The sequence below is a fragment of the Lycorma delicatula genome, chromosome 12 (genome assembly GCF_047948215.1).
Source record: "Lycorma delicatula isolate Av1 chromosome 12, ASM4794821v1, whole genome shotgun sequence".
Classification (NCBI taxonomy): Eukaryota; Metazoa; Arthropoda; class Insecta; order Hemiptera; family Fulgoridae; genus Lycorma; species Lycorma delicatula.
Genome location: NC_134466.1, coordinates 74,534,037 through 74,552,137, shown reverse-complemented (window position 1 = coordinate 74,552,137; position 18,101 = coordinate 74,534,037). Strand labels below are relative to the sequence as shown.

Sequence of the window (18,101 nt, the reverse complement as noted above, 5' to 3'; positions counted from 1 at the left end):
ATTATTTAACTTAATATATATTTAATTTTTAAACTGTTAAATATTTTAAGAAATTTTTCAACAAACTTGAACAGATCCAAAGTGTTTAGTAACACTATAATGCTACCTAGGCCAATCATCTCATAGAACCAGAATGCACATATTAAGGTATTTCTTCCTTGACCAATAAATTTTATTATATTACAAGTAGCTACTTATTATGGTGTGTGTATTTTATATAATTTTACTGAAATTATAAAAAAAATTATTAAAATTATTAAAAATTATCTTACATTAATTTTTCATGAAAGTACTTTCTCTGGATCATGAAGTACTTTCTCAGTCATGAATAAAATAATTATGTTATTGCATAATAAGAATTTAAAAATAAAAATACTAAAATAATGGAAATCACACATTAATTTACATGTGTGCTGCTATCTGTTAAAAGTTTTTATAACACTGTCTCCCTCAAACATTGTCTGATGGGTTATCAAATTGAAATGTTTTTTTCTATTTATATATGTAATATTTTTCTAATATATTTAATTGTATGACGTCTTTATTAATTTCTAATATTTCTAAATTTGTGTTAATATCAGCAATAGAATATTTATTGTTTATTAGATGGTCTGCCATGTTAGATGAACCTAATTTATATTGTTTTTGTAATTTCTATAACGTTGTGAAGTTTTAGAGTTTTTCTATATAAATACCATCACAATCGTTAAATTTAATTTTATAAATTTCACACAATTTTTTATCTTATTATTATTTTTTAAATATTTTTTTGTGATTATTAGGTTGTATGCTGATTTAAATATTTCTTTATTGTAAGTTTTAGTAATGTTTTCAATGATATTAGTATATAAAACTTCATGTATATTTTTTCGCTCTTTTGTGTCTTATTATTTACTGGTTGTAAGGTAGTTATTTCTTTATTGTATTTTAAAAGATTTTTACAAACGGTGATAAAAGCAAAAGAAGTTGCTGAAACTTTTCAAATAAAACAAGAGATTAAACAAGGAGGATACTATAAGAGAAATTTTATAAATATTGAATTATATAATGCACATTCAAAAATTACAAAAAAAAGGCTTAGGACCACTCAGTTTGGATTATATACGAAATTTAATTGAAATTAATATAGAAAAACATAAATACAACCTAAAAAATGACTCGTGAAACCAAAATTTATAATTTAATCAAAATTAAAAATAAAAATACAAGTAATTGTGATGCAGCATATTTTAATCAGAAACATGTTAATAAGAATAATTTTAATTCAAATGAACTTAAACCTAATTTTCTGCATTCCTAAAAATATTCAGGTAGTAACATAAGTAATAAATTTTTTAATTTAACAAATGTCATTTTTAATGATAATGAATAGTAATTCATCACTAATGCATTTAAATTCAACTTAACTGATAATAATAAAATTAATATTATTAAGAACATTTGTAGTAAATTCTAAAAATAGATTCCGGCAGAATGATTCCAACAGATAAGGAGCAATTACATAATATTATTATCAAAAATATCCAAAAAAAAAAAAAAAAAATTGACTAATAAACCATTCATCAATAAACAAATAATTTACCGGTTAAGAGAAAAATTAAATACAAAAAAGGTTTTGTACATTCATCGTTAATAATTAAAATACCTTGTTCTTCCATAGTATTCAGATTGAGTGAAATCTGTCATTGAAAATTCCCCACTATTCTCCTTTATGTCATAATAAACTTATTTAAATTTTTGTTTTATAACTTATCAAGAAATGTAGTAAGTTTTTTTATTTATTACCTTTTTTCTATGTTTCTTTCTCCAAAATATAAATCCACGCTCCATTAAATATTTTTCCTAACTCATTTTTCTTTCTGTTGAAATAAGAATCTCAGCATCTTTATTTTCTATCTATGCGAGTTGTTCATTTTTAAAGTTCCCCTTCAATTCCCAAATTGCTTCTTCTATATACAAGTTGACTGACTGCATCCTTGTCTCACTCCTTTGTAAATTATGATTGCCTTTCTCTTTTATACATAACAGTAGATAAGTCATAGCTACCTAATCGTCTAGTACAAATTAGCAATTTTTCTTTCTCTGTTTTTCAAGACATTTACTCATAAAGACGTTTAATAACATTTTATTCCACTCTACCCTGTCTTCTAAGAATTATCTTTGGAGAAAGATGACTGTCTCCTGTGTATTCATGAACTTTCTGAAACTAAATTAGCCTTAAGATTTCTGTAATTATCTGTCTTTTGAGGAACTATCTGATAAGTATTTTTTTATTAAATGAGCCTGATGGATTAAATTAAATAGTTTAAATTATTAAGACAGACAGGTCAGTAATTCTCAGATTCACCGCTTACATTTCAGTATGGACAGCTACACTTCTCCATTCTTATAAATTCTACATATGATGTAGCCTATTCATTCCTAGTTTACGCACTGTAGTATTTTTATACCTTCTACCTTTGTCTTAATTTTGTTTAAACATTTTAGAATTCTAAAAAAATTTTATTCAGAATAGAATCTCTCTCAAATCACTGTCATTTTATTTCCACTCCCCAGAAATTTACAGATTATTTTCCCTTTTTATACAGTCTTTCTATATATTCTTGCCACCTGTCAGCTCTTTTTTCTCAGTGTAGCAATTTACAACATTTTTTAGTTTATACATTGGATATCATTTATTTTAGGTACAAACTTCAAAATATTGTTTTATTTCTCTGTATACTTCATCTGCTTTTCGAATAATCACACTCTCCTCTCACTCTTCTCTATCTCACTAATCTGTTCTTTAACCAATTTTCCTTCAATGTTCTGGATTTTCTATTTATTTTATTTTATATGAAAACATATAGTTCTTACCTTCAATGTTTATTTACATTGAAACACTTTCTATTCAAATATTAATGAAAGAATAAAATAATGTCGGTATGCTGCAAACATTCGAGGAAAGATATAAAATTAAAATAAACATATTGTTTCATGTAGAAGAAAATAGTCATCAATAACACTGTTGTTCCCAACGGTTACTACTTATACTGGACTAAGATTTCCTCTTTCATTTGATTTCCACCCTAAAGGATTCAAGAATTCTAGATTTATGTATTGCATAAATAGTTTTAGTTCAAAATGTTTATGCACTTAACACAGTAAGGTTATTCGTAACTGGAACTTTAAGTATGATAAGCCAAAAATCAAACATTTCTTTTTTTCTAGTCACACAAAATTTATTCTTAAAGTATTGGTTTCGCAATAAATAATCATACTGGTCATAGGTTATCATGCTTTTTCTTCTGATGGTAATAAACATTATTTATTTATAAAAATAACCTGTCTTAAAAAGTTTTAAATAATCATAATTTAATTTGGAATTTTTTTTTTTTTTAATTTAAAAAAGAAACATAATTAAATTAAGATTTTTGTACATTTAATTTTTAACTGAGAATGAATATGTGGCATCTATTAACTCCCCTCTGACATCATGTGTAAGCTTGGCGTTATGTTATCTTTTCTATTGGTACTGTTTAAATCTTCAATTGAATTCCATTTATATTAGTTTGATTATAATTTTGGTATAAATAATATGAATTTGTTGTGGTCCAAGTTTCTACTTTGATAACCAATAATATATATCTGGTTAGTTCATAATTAAAGGCAATAATTAAATATAAAGAACTAAAATATGTTTAAAAAAATGAAATCAGTGATGAAGACCCAGTTTTAAAATGACTCAGACTGGTTAACAGGATAATATTGATGAAATATTGTATAGTTAATGTAATCATAGAAAAACAGGGCTTTTAATCAAGACACCAATCAGTTGATGGTAAACATGTTTCAACTTTTTTTTTCATAAGTTGTCTGGACTAACAGAATTGAAAAATATGAAACTCTCTAAATATCCTGATTTACATTGAAATATTGGCATGATGGTAAGCCAAAAACTTCTTTTTGTAATTTACTCGTTTAATTTAATCTTTCTTTTAAGCAAACTAACACAATAAAAAATTGAAAAAGGAAATAATTATTTCATTGAATTAATTTTATTTATCTGTAATAAATTTCTATAAAACTAAGATTAGCATCATTTTCAACCTACAAATGAAGTTTCAAGGTGTTGCAACAATCCCAAAGTTTAATGTATTAAATTTCAATTTATAACTTGTTTTAATTTATTTGTTAATGGTGTAATTAAAAGAAAATGGGAGTAGGAGTTAAGTAAGAGTTATAAAAACTAGAAATCATTTTGTACTGTTTGATAAAAGGCTCAAAATAAAGGCCTGAACATTATTAATCAACTGATAGATAAGTTGTGCCTACAAATTTTCATATAACACATAAAAATGAAATGAGATAACCTATTCTAGACAGTGATGTTAACAGTATAACAAAATGGGCAGTAAGCATGTTAAGAGATAACTAAGTTTTTTGATATATTTTTCTTGATTATTACCAATGAAAATTATTAAAATTTATCAACATTTAAATAATAAACCTAACCTTATTTAATAAATATAATGTTTTGAAAACAGTTGCCTCTTACATCATTTTTACAGCACTCTTCAGGTACTGCTGTTTTCTCCGGAGTGTCAGCAGAAGTTATTCCTAATGTTTAAATGTGTTAAGAAACAAATTACAAATATACCACTGTTGAGACAACCCTACTTAAAATTAATTATTTGCACATAATTAAAAAAAAACACTAACAATATCATCAATTGATATAACAGTGAGAACAGCACTTAACTGTTTTAGAGCAGCCTGGAGTTATTTTCAGTAGTTATGTTTTACGACGATGCCCCAAGGAGTTTTACACCTGTAAGCATCAAACTCAAAATTTATTGAGATGGTAGTTTTGAAGAGAATTAAATAATTTTAAATTATACACGTCTATTAAATAACTTTTTGATGTAAATTTGAAAACAAGATTTCACAAAAATCATTTATAAGAATTTTACTTAAAATTGAAACTTAATGATCATTTTGATTTTTAAACAATCGTCATCAATAAGCACTGGGAAAAAATTACATATAAGAAAAAATAATTAAATAATAAAAAAAGAAATAATGAAAATATTACCTGTTAAATAAACAGAACGAAATATATAAAAAAAGTATTTTTAGAACATGCAAGCATACAAAATCAAAATAAAAAGTATAAACAGTTGTTGTCATTTCAGACAATCCAAATAGGAAGTGTAAATTTGTTCAGAAACTATTTAAACCTGGAATTCAGACTGACCTCCACAACTTCATATACACTTGCATTAATTTGCATGTATTTATTTTCTTATTTTTACTTTCCCAGATGTTTAGCTATACTGTGAACTATATAATATATACATATGTATATATACATATATATATATACATATATATATATATACATATGTATATATACATATATATATATACATATATATATATATACTAGCATGCCTTGTCGTGGCTTGGCTCTCACTGTATGTAAAAAGTTCTTGATTATTTACAGTATATATAGGAATGAAAATGAAGCACTTCTTTCTTTTTTAAGAGATATATCTTTAAAGAGCTTCAGAATAACAACATTTTTTTGTTTTTTGTGTACCATATGGTAATAATATAAACTTGTTTTCTGATTTGCTTGTCCTTGAAAGCCCAATGTACAATTGTTCATTTGAAAAAAATCAGAGTGCAAATCAATTCCAACATATTAAAATATCTGATCTTGAGCCTTATTAATTGTAATACCAAAAGAAACTTTAATTGAGACTGAAGTCGCTTAAATTCGAAAGTTCAATCTGTAGGAATCCACACGTATACGGAGTATGAGAACAATCTCCCCAGCTGCTGGACCTATCAGAATAGTAGCTTCAATAACCTTGTTTTGCACAGTTTCTGTAAACAGGTACTATTACACAGTTTTGATGGATTAAGATTGTATTGAATAGTAGTAGTATAGGTACTCCATCTTTAAGCTGCAGATGGTGTGGTGGAAAGCCAGCCAGATAATATGAATACAAAAATTCTTGTTGACAGTGAACTGCATCTTCAGTGTTCATTACCATATCAATAGATCTGTACTATTTACTTTCTCTTCTCTATAACCTAAAATGATATTGTTAAATTTCAATGCAGAAATGTTCCGAGATGTGATAATGGCTCTTTCACGTAGCCAGTTTTATGGCTCCTGTAAAATATCATCACTGTAAGGATAAACTTTAAAAATTAGAGCATCAACAGTTTCCACAATCTTACCTAGTTTTGCATCGATAGATATAGAAACATATCTTGTGGTGTTGTTCTGTTTCCAACACTGAGTAGTAATTGTGATGGGAATTCCGCATCTCCACCTCCAAGATATACTCTCGTATTAGTTCATAAACTCAAATTATTAACAAATTTCTATGTAGGTAATGATTTTAGATATGCTTTGATTATATCAGCCCTTGTTCCTTTAGCTATAATTGACAAAATTTCCCAAAAATCTCCAGAAAAAATAAAAGTTATGCCTCCCATCAACTTATCACATGACTTAAGGTCTCTGAAAGCATGGTCAATCGCTTCAAAATAATTTTGATGAATTGTGGAGCTTTCATCCCATTCAATAAGATTTGTTTCTTGAAAAATTTGACTAAGAGGACCATTTTTACATATAGAGCAAACTGGACTATTGTCCACATGATAATTTAAAGACAATTTAAAAGTTTAATGAGCAGTCCTACCAGCAGCAAAATAGTCATTTGAAATAGTGTATTGTACTTCTTTCATTATCAAGAAAATGTTTTGGTAATGGATGAAAATCTAGAATCAATTGTTTCAGAAATTTCAGTGGTACTTCAAGCTGTGGCAGAGAAATTTTAACTCCATCACACCACTTACCAGGTGCTTCGTACATTCAAATTGCACCAATTTGAATATCTATTGAATTGATGTAATCAAAATTAGGCTGATATTTGAAAGTAACCCTTGACATAGAAGCATGATGTCTGTTTTGCATAGAACAAACACACTGGTCATTAAACTGATGCATTTGTTTAGCTGATTATTCGTCTTGTCACTGAGATGAACCCTCTATCCTTTGTAATAAACGCATCTCTCAGATTGAGTTTCTTTCACTTGCACATCTATTTGCAGCTCACTTGTTCTCATTTGTAAGAGTCAAGCTTTACACTTGCCTAAATTTCATTCATTTTTATAGAATGAATGAAATTAAATTTTCAAGGTTCATTCTTATAGAATGAATCCAAATCAATCTGGATTTTGACATTCTACAGCCTAAGAGATTAAGATTATTTATTATTTACATGTTTTAATAAATAATTTTTCATCTTAATATAGCCTATGACACTTTGGATTACATAATGAAGCTACTGTTTAAATTTGAAATTTTTGCTAACATACAAACAAATGTTTCCTAATAGTGAGATTATATATGTATATATATATATATAAATATATATATTTATTCTTACTACATAAGAGAAAGTAAATGGTCAAATTTTACTTGTCAAAGTTTTTACAGATCTTGACATTTCATAGTCCCTCTAACCAAAAACACAATCTTGGCATTGAAAAATTCCAGAAGGATGTATGTTGGCTTGTATTTTGCTTTATATATCCAGATTCAGTGGATCAGTTTTGGACAATGATTTCTATATATGGTACCATTTAATTTTGGTCAGTTGGTCAAGGGCACAGAGATGTATGAACCATATAGGTCCTGTACCTCAAAATTTTTCTCAAAGGATAGGTAAATTTTTCACAAAATTTAATTCTCCTTAGAAAGCAAAGATACTTTTGGTAGTGTTTGGTCTTATTCAAACCCCCATAAAGGAATAGGGGCAAAAATCCTTTTCTTCTTTTTTGTTGTTTCTGGATACACATATTCCTGTATTAGATTCCATTAGATTAGTAAATCATTTTTTTTATGTATTTGGGCAATTTTCTTCATTGCTGAAAGCTAGTTTTTTTATCTTTTTTTTTCATCAGTTATTATTTTTCTTGATGTCTTCAGTCTGGATTAATCAATTTTTATAAAATTTTGTTTGATGACTTATAAGTCATTGATGCTAGTAGAATATGAATCATTAGGATTAGGATATGAGCCATTGATGCCATTTAATTTTGGTTACAATCGGTTAAGGAAATGGGAAGATGTAGTCATCACAGGTCTCATATTTCAATATTTTTCTTTGAGTAGAATAATAATAGTTTTTTACAAATATCTTTACTCGGACAGTTACATACTTTAATGTTCCACCCAATTTTTCATCTAATTATTAGTTTCTAGAGGATGATGATCTCAGTAGCCAGAGCATAATTTTCCCATGGAAGCAAGAAAAATTATGCAACAATGCAGGAAGCAAACATTTTGCTCTCTTTTGTCAATTGATATTGATTGTTAGTTAAAAACCCTAAATGCCATCTAGGTATCTATTCTAAATAAAGCTTTTTTTTAATTGTAACGTTATTTTCCAATTTATTTCACAACTGTTTTACACAGCTCCTTATTTTTTTACTTTTTGTATTTTTCTTTTTCTTTTTAAATTGTTTTTTTCTAAATGGATCTGACCATAAAATGAAACAGTTTTATATAAATAGTTTTGTATAATTTTACGTATTTTTTTGTATGGTTTTCAAATATAAAGTATGTTATTCTCACTTCTCATAAAGAACACTGCAATTCCATTATTCACTTGCTTGTCAGTGGTGCTCAAACAATGCAAATATGATAAATTGATGTAAAAGCATTAAAATATACAAAATGAGATTCTGAAAAAAAATATTGATATATTTTGAAGGTAAATAGTTTTTTTTTAATTAATTTTTAAGAAAGTTGAAAACACATTTTATCATGCAGTTGAATATCTTTGTATTTACTGGTTCCACATACACGTTCACAAACAAATATACAAGATGTGTATTTGTTGGTGAACAATTTTGTGAACGATTTAAACAAATACACAAAGTGTGTATTTGTTTGTGAATGTGTATGTGGAACTCTTTGAATGGAATTAAAATTGAAAAAAATGACAAATAAAAGATAACACAGTTATGAAGGTAGAGTTAAATTATATTGAAAGTGAAAAAATGGTCGATTCCATTTTTCTTTATTGATGTTGTATCGTGCACACGATATTAAACACAAGGGAAATCATCTGTATGCATGTAATTGTACAATACTATATCATTTATGATCACACAAACCAATTTCATTTTTCTGTTAAAAATATTTTATTTAATTTACTGAATGTGAAATGCAAAGATTGAATAATATTTTGTTACTAGTAACTTAGTAATACATACATTTAATACCATAAGTGAATCATTAGGTTAATTAAGTAAAGGTAAGGTTTCATCCAGTTCTTAATCAGATTTTTTTTGCGTTTTTTGTTTCAATAATTTTTATTTAATTTTTCAAAATTGTACTAATATCAACCATCCTATGTGTTTATATGTTATTATAGACTTGATTGATTAACCTTTCAAATTCCAAAAATGAAAATAATGTTTGTTTCTTTGTTAATCAAAAGTTGTTTTTTTGCTCATTTTATGGATTATGAGAAGAAATATTGTTTTAATAATGTATGAATAAAAAACATTATATGTATGTAGAAAGTGAATAATTCATCATAAAAATAACTAAATGCTGAATATCAAATAAATATCAGAAAAAAAGGCCAACAAAAATAAAATTATGAAAAAAAGCTGTTTAGATTACAAAAAAAAAACCAACACGATAAATTAAGTTGAAAGATTGATAAGTTTATTTATTATTATAAATTACAAAGCAAAATCCAGATTAAAAAATATTTTTCTGACATATTCAAATTAAGTGGGATATTCAGTACTTATATTTAATTGTAAATATTAAATTAAAAAGAATTCATGTAAAGTACTACATATACTATTTTTTTTTTTAAATGTTTTTAAGCAATCTAGTAGAATAAAGTTAAATTACATCCAATATTTTATTTCTTGTTTTACTTATTTTAATCCTAAAGGATGGAAATTTTAATCTTTAAATGAAACTATTTTTTGGAATTTGTGACGTACATCTAAAGCTATTGGCCCTGTAAATTTAAACTACAAATGCAATGGGATGAATGAATGTGCAGCAGTATTGTTTAATCTTCATACTTTAGTCAAGTGTGATGCTTTTCTTAACATCTTAATCGTATAGAAATTTATTACAAGTACGTAAAAAAACATACCTCAGTGAAATTTTTGGTGTAGTTATTTATTTTAGATAAAAAATTTTTTGAAGACAATGATAATGTGTAAGAAAAGTTTCCATCAAATATATATTACATTTGTAAACTAGGGTTCTTGGTGAACTTTCAATTAATATGTAATTTACAATGTAATTACATAAACTAATTAGCAGTTGTGATTACCTAAAAAATTCAGGGTTTAGATTAATACTTATGTTTTTATCATCAACACTATCGTCCTTCAAGTAACTTTACAAACATAGTCATAATAGCTAACCCACCAGGTCAGTCTAGTGGTGAACTCATCGTCATCGCAAATCAGCTGATTTTGAAATCAAGAGTTCTAAGGTTTAAATCCTAGTAAAGTCAGTTATTTTTATACAGATTTGAATACTAGATCATTGATACTGATATTCTTTGGTGGTTGGGTTTCAATTAAACCACACATCTCAGGAATGGTCCACCTGAGACTATACAAGACTACATTTCATTTCTTCATTTACATTCATACATATCATCCTCTGCAAGTAATATCTTACAGCGGTTCTGGAAACTAAACAGAAAAAAGAAGTCATTAAAGCTACTTTCATTTCCCAAAACCCGTTTTAGTTTTTCATTTAACATGGTTTTCTTTATGTTAAACTTTTCTGTTTAGTCATAAAGATATTGCTGCATTTGTGCTATCAGACAGCAGTAAAGCACAAAACAGCAATTGTACACCTTTATTCATAATATTAATACCAGAAGCTATATAATATGAAGAGATAAACGGCTCAACCTCTTGAGTTCCATCTGTTCACCAATGATTCCATTCAGGATGGAATTACTATTAACTGTCAATGATTTTGTATCAGCTAGCTAAAATGGATGTCTTCAATATATTGCTTTTTCTCCTTATACTAGAGCTTTCTAGTATAATGTTCTGGGGTTCTTAAGGAAAACCTTCTCTCAGCCTTAGAATAGGGCTGTTTCTCATCCTTTAATAACTAACAGGGCTGAATGTTTAATTCAGCTGACCCAACACTTGTAGAACCTTGCGTTCGTTTGTTTCCATTGAGGTTTATTGTTTATTATATTTGTTACTTGTCTCTATTCGTGAATAAGTATCTTCAAAATACAATTTCTCAATACATTTTAAAAAAAAAATAGTTTTGTATGTACTTTTATTTGTTGTTAGTTTACTGATAACAGCTAGTGAAACCATACTGTTTAGTACTTTAGAAATAATGCTTACAATAAGTGATCCAAGTCCAGGTTATGCAGGTGCAAATCAAATTAAAATCTTTAAAATTAGAGAATTTTAAATCAGTTTATAGATTTTCATTGGATTTAGCTTTACAAGAAAAATGGGCTCGTTCAGTTTATAAGGAAATTTTTATACAAAGGGACAAAGATCAGTAGCTTATAAAGAATATTTTATAGATGACATAATTTAAAAAATTTAGTCAAAGCCACTATGCTTGATGGCACAATTTCAATATTTTCACGAAGTAAAAAATTATTCTTACATCCGCTATATCTGAGAACCAGGAATTACATTTAACCCAGACTTTCCTAAAAAAGAAGAGCACCAGACCAGATGAGAAAAACAAATCTTGATAACAAAGGTGTAAATGCAAATTGATTAAACTAATCTATTTTTATTTTAATATTAAAAAATAGGGTAGGAATACATTCTTGATAATAATGAAAATCGAATTATATGTGGGCGATAGATAATAATTACTAAAAATAAATTTACCATTTTTAGAACAGCAAAGTATAGTACACTAACCGTTCATCAGTTCACCTCATCAGAGTTTGAGGACCAGAATCTCTGTACGAAATAAACGACTTCTAGAGAAAAGATCGAGAACTTCTTTAGAAACGTGAGCCTGTCCCACTTACGACCGACGGAAGTAGAATGCTGGCATCTAATAATTTTTCATTGATAGGCAGAAACTTAAAATGAATTTTTCTACAAGAATTAAAGAACCAGAGGTATATTTTCGGAATTTCCTTGCCAACATTTTGTTAATTATAATTAGACGAGGTTAACGAGCGAAACGAGGGTTAGGTTATGTTGATATCAAACGAAGTTCAGTTCACGGATTCTTTAGTTACCTTAACTAATCTAACTTGTAATTACGTATTTAGTTGTATTATTTATTATCCATAATAAATATATCCAAAAACATTTAATACAGATTATTCTACGGTCAATTTTCATAGTTAATGTTACTTAGTTATTCAAATACCCTACATGTGATTTTACATCGATTAAAAAGAATTTTTTGACTTTTTTGGTTGTGAAATTCCGAAGAAGTACTGGACCAGGTCTATACCGAAGTCGTGTAGAATGAGGAATTATCCGTTTGAATAATAATTGGTCGGACAAACTTCTCTCTGGACTTAAGACGACACTCAATGCTCTCGATCTTCAACAAAACATTTGGAATCGGTTCTACAAATTTTTGGGTCGGGAAAGAATTAAGAACTTCTTCTTCGTTAATATTTCCGATTACGGTTTTCCCTAATTTTATACATAATTTAATCATTACTGTTGTACTGCTCAAACTTAAAAAAACGAATCTATGCACAATAATTTTAATTCCCGACTGTCAACCAACAGATTGAATTTTCCTCTTTTTTCTGTTTAGCTTTTTTTTTGTATTACTTCAGAGGATAAATGAAGATGATATGCATGAATGTAAATGAAGTCTAGCCTTGTATGGTCTCAGGTCGATCGTTTCTGATATGTGCGATTAATTGAAACCCGACCGCCAAAGAACACCGGTATCCTCGATCTACTATTCAAATCCGCATAAAAGTAACTGCCTTTCTTGGATTTGAACCTTAGAACTCTCGACTTCGAAATCAGCTAATTTGCGATGAGTTCACCATTAGACGGACTCAGTGGGTTTAAATAGAAACTTGGACAGCCTTTAAAAATCCTTTAATTATCAAGTTACTATTGATCCTAGATAGATCGCGTCAATAATAAATGTTTAATGCTGTCAGTTCCGGAACATAAATCAAATTATGTTGGCGTTAGAATTATTACTAAACTTGTCGTTGACAAGTAGATGGCGATCAAAGGGCACAATATTCTAGAGGCACTCGAGAAAAAAACAAACTTTTTATTAAAAAGTTTGTTTTTTTATACTTGACCTAGTAAAAGAAAAAAAATAACAAGTTAACGTTGTCGTATTTTGACGGTAAATGAAACGGGTTATCGATTCTGTATCATTTTAAATTTAATACGAAGTAACATTTTTAAATAATAAATTTACAATATCGATTTTTACTCCTATATTTATTTTGCGGAGTTATTTGAAAAAGTATAACTAATATTTCAGTACAGGCCGACATCGACTAGATTGCTTCTGCAATTTAATCTTAAAAGTGTTCTAGAGAAGCGTTAGCTATTCCCATTTCTACTAAATAATGTAACAATCTTGATCGATGGGTTTTTAAATTTATAATGCATATGTGCTTGTGTGCGCTCTTACGTGTGTATTTTATGTTAGATATATATTTTTACTTTCTCTTAACTGCTTTCACACTGTGGGAATTACGGTAAATTATATATAACTACGGTAAAAAGGACCCTGTCTTACATTACCCGTTTTCCCGGTAGTGCAGTTTCAACGTCCGCAACTTCATTAAGAGATTGTATGATAAATTATTTTTTAGTATATTTAAGAAAAGAGATTTTAGCTGCTGTAAACTAGTTCCCGGTTATTTTGCACCAGAGGTCAAAAAATTAAGACCGCTTTGTCTTAAAATAATTAAATAGAAGTATAAAAACACAATGAATTTATTACTGCAGTCATTTCTTTTAACTGAATTAGGACGATGAGAAATAATTAACTATTTAATAGTTAAATTATTAGGATACTATTTGTACATATATTTAGTTTTTCTTTTTTTTTTTTAATTAATTAAAATTAAAAACTTATCTTTAATGATGCAAAAATATTGGCGTAGTTATAAAATAATCATGAAAATATTTTTTTTCGTAATTGAATATTATTTATCCTTTTTCAATCGACGGACAAGTTTCGAACGAATATCATTGAATATAAAATGTAGCAACATCTGTTTAACTGTTTTCTTTATTTTTTAATACTTTTATTTACAGTCGCAACAACAATTACAGTTATTAGCGACTAAAGTAACACTATCATGTAGTGTTACACAAAACAACAAAAATCATAAACAATATAGAATAAACATAGACAAGTAATAACAACAAATACAGACTAAAATCACTAAATCGTATTCTTCATTCTACTGTAGGAGAGGAACCGCAACAGACGTTTTATACATTATTTCTGGTTTAGTAGAAATTTCATATCTGAACCCAGGTCTAAATTTTATTGGATGGTTCCAAAGATTAGGCAATCAAAGAGTGGATGGTGCACGGACCATTTGATCTTGCAAGAAGCCTCACAGATCTTCTAAGGAGAGCCAAATAGATGATCTGTTTAACTTAAAAGTCCTCAGTAAAATTTTAATCGTTTCGGTTTGAACATTTTAAATTTAAATTAGTAGTGGTGATATTTAATTACTTAAACCGGCTTAACCTTGTTACCTTGTTTGGATCCGTCAATATATTCACCTCGTAAAAAAGTTTGGAAAGCACTTTCACTTGAATATTAGGCGGCAAAATATGCTGTGCGATCCTCTGATTATACTTATATCTAAAAATTCCTTTAATTTTATTAAATACTAGCTTCCCATCGCAGCTTCCTCTGCGCTGTATGGTTTTTTTGCGTTTCCCGTAGCGGTCAACTATTTTATTTTATGTTCAAGAAACCGGAGTTAGGTGCAGCCAGTTACACATACAGTTACGGTGGCAGTGGCTGCGTTGGTTGAGTCACAGCGCGGTATACCTTCGCACCCCTTAAAAATTCGGAATTAAAAAACCTAAAATGGTTTTTTTAAGTATTTATCTGAAGAGTATTTGTAAGCCCAAATGTACTGAGTATCCAATTTACTATAGTCGGGATCGGGAAAAATTACAATCATTGTTCAAAATATTTTTACCTTTCAAGGTCAAATTTCAAAAATTTAGAAATTGGTTTATTGACGTGAAGATTACTCTCGATAAAAATCAGGTTGATTTCTACATTTGATACCGAGAAATTAAAAAAATAACAGCTTAGGAAAAAAATAAAAAATCCATTTTAACACTTTTATCTCTGAATTTCAAAAAATGTAGTAATAAATTTTTAGATACCCATATTAACATTACACACCAAACATTAAGTTGATATCTACATCGTTACTGAGAAATCAAAAAAAAAAATCATTGTTACTTCATTTAACCTATTAAACTCGAAATATTAAGGTGGATTTTCTGAGTAACCATTTACATCGTAAGGAAAAAGTGCATACAAATTTTCATCAATTTATCTTCACTAGTTTTTGCTGGGCGTTTATCACATGTTATTTTATGTGTATATATACCATCCCCCGTTTCGGCTTCACCCGAGATTATAATGTACCCTACCCGTTTTCTAACAGTATTAAATTGATAGAACTTCCGAGTATATGATATTTTTTGCGGCGTTTTGATTTTCTGCAAGCAGAATGTATTGACTTTCCGATTTACCAGTTCTGGAATATCTAACATATAATTGTCCATGAGAAAAACAGTCTGATCGTAATCAGTACCGATGTGTTTGATTGGCTTTGCCATTTGTTGACTGTTATAGCAAACGAAAGTTTTATAGAGAATTACAGCATCTTGAATTAAAATCGTAAGTCTGTTGGGATTATTGCGATGTAAGGTGTAAGAGCAAACTCTCCTACAATTGAACTTATCAAAGTAGTAGCCTCAGTGATGTGATTTCTCATAGTTTTGATTTGCAACCTCGTGCCGTTACATAACCTTGGAGGGTTAAGGTATCGTGGTATCGGAACTCCCATTTTAAGATTGAAATTATGATCTGGAAAACTTGCAGGATTAAGAGAATTCAAAAATTCTGAAGGATAGTGTTCTGCATCTTCAGTATTGATTACAGAATCTGCAGATCGATATTCCTTGCTTTGCCCTTTTACTTTTACTAAAATCATACTTTAATTTCAAATGCAGAAAGATTTGGAGGAGTTATGATAGATCTTTCGCAAAGCCACTCGTATGGTTTTTGTAAAAGCTTACTAGTTACTGGATAAATATTGGAATGGAGATCATCCGTTGTATGCACAACGGTACCGATGTTTCACCGACAGAAATGTAACCATCGTTGTGAGGAAGAGTCTCATTTCCGATGTTTAGTAGTTGTAAGGAAAAGTTATCATATTCCCAAGATAAACTCTCGCATTAATTCGTAAGTTAATAATGAGGACATATTTATATAAGGGTGATGATTTAAGGCATGACTGAACAACATCGGCACTAGTTTCTCTCGCGATGACAGGCAATGTTTGCCGAAAGTCTCCCAGCAAGCACGAAAGTTATACTTCCCATTAAATTACCGCACGATTTAATTTCTCTAAGGGTTTGATCGACGCTTTCAATATGAGCTCGATGACTCATTGTGCAGAAGCAGTCCGTTGTCAATTAATTTACAGATTATTTTATTTAATTTCTAAGCGTAGATTATTTTAATTTTAATTTTATATTTATGTTTTTATTTACTTATTATTATTTATTAATTTTATAAATTTGAGTAATTAAATATTTATCGCCTATCGTAGAACCAATATGTCATATTACATGAGAAATCGAATACAACCGTATTAACATAACGTACATCAAAGAAACTAATTAAAATTGTCTGATATTCAGCAATTAACAATTATCGGCTCTCGTGATTAAGTAGACTGAATTTAGCGCAACATGTCCGCCACCTAGCGGAGAGCCGCTACTACTGTTACCTGAGCGCAACATAACCGCTCCCTAGTGCAGAGTCAACATAAACAGGAGGCAGTGAAGCATTATCTTTTTAACGTGTTTTTTTTATTGTTGTTTTTAATGTTTTTTCGATATTTTTTGAGATGAAGTATATTTATAAACCTTCTCAGTTATGCCAAGAAACACGGGTAAAAATTTGATTGCGATTGATCGGGTATCACAAACAAAAAAAAAACCTTCCTCTTTATATAATAGCATACATAGTTTAAAAGAATAATTAAGATGGTCTCAGCAGTTCTTGGGTTTTAACTGAATATCAGACTACAAACATACGTACGGATATTCTGATTTATATGTAAATATAAATAAGTACTAATTTTCTTTTTGTAAATTAACTCGAGATAAAAATTTAATAGAAAAATAATTAATAAACAGCATGTATAATTATGTACTTAAAAAACAACAATCGAAAATATCTGTTAAACTCTAATTAGATCTTTAACATTCTTTCACAAAATTATTTTGAAAAATAAAATTTTTATTGTAAGATGATTGATTTGAGTGATTTCATTATGAATGGGATGTCGAGTTTTACTAATAAAAAGCCAAAATCGATTTCAAAGAATCACTATGCAATTGAGAAGATATATGAATGTGCGAGATGAATTAAAGTTATTCAGTCGGAATTACAGATAGCTCAAAAGTATTTCTCTAGTTTTTTTTTTTAATTGACCGCTTTCAAAAAAACGTTTTATTATTTGATGCTTTCAGCATTATCAAACGTTTCGTTTATCTTATGAGAGTTTTCTTTGTAATTAATCATTTTTATCCGAGAAGAGGGAAAAAATGTATTTAAATGGAACGTTTCATATTTCAGTGTTAAAAAAACGAAATTTTAACACTTTCGTAACATCACGTACTATCCGAGTAGTTACACTGATTTTAAAAAAATAAGAAATTTTTATACAAAATACAATGAAGAATTTTACACGCATTATAACTACGAAACTCATGCACTCGCATTAGAATGAAGCAACGATTGCTTAATAATCAAGATCATTAGTGCC

At 28.3% G+C, this 18,101-nt stretch overlaps 1 protein-coding gene across 2 annotated transcripts in view; it reads left to right on the top strand.

Annotated features, from left to right (window-relative positions):
- The window catches only part of Stacl (SH3 and cysteine-rich domain-containing protein), a 1,060,888-nt gene that overhangs the window by 831,499 nt on the left and 211,288 nt on the right, over positions 1 to 18,101 (top strand). The gene's annotated exons all lie outside the window — the stretch shown is intronic.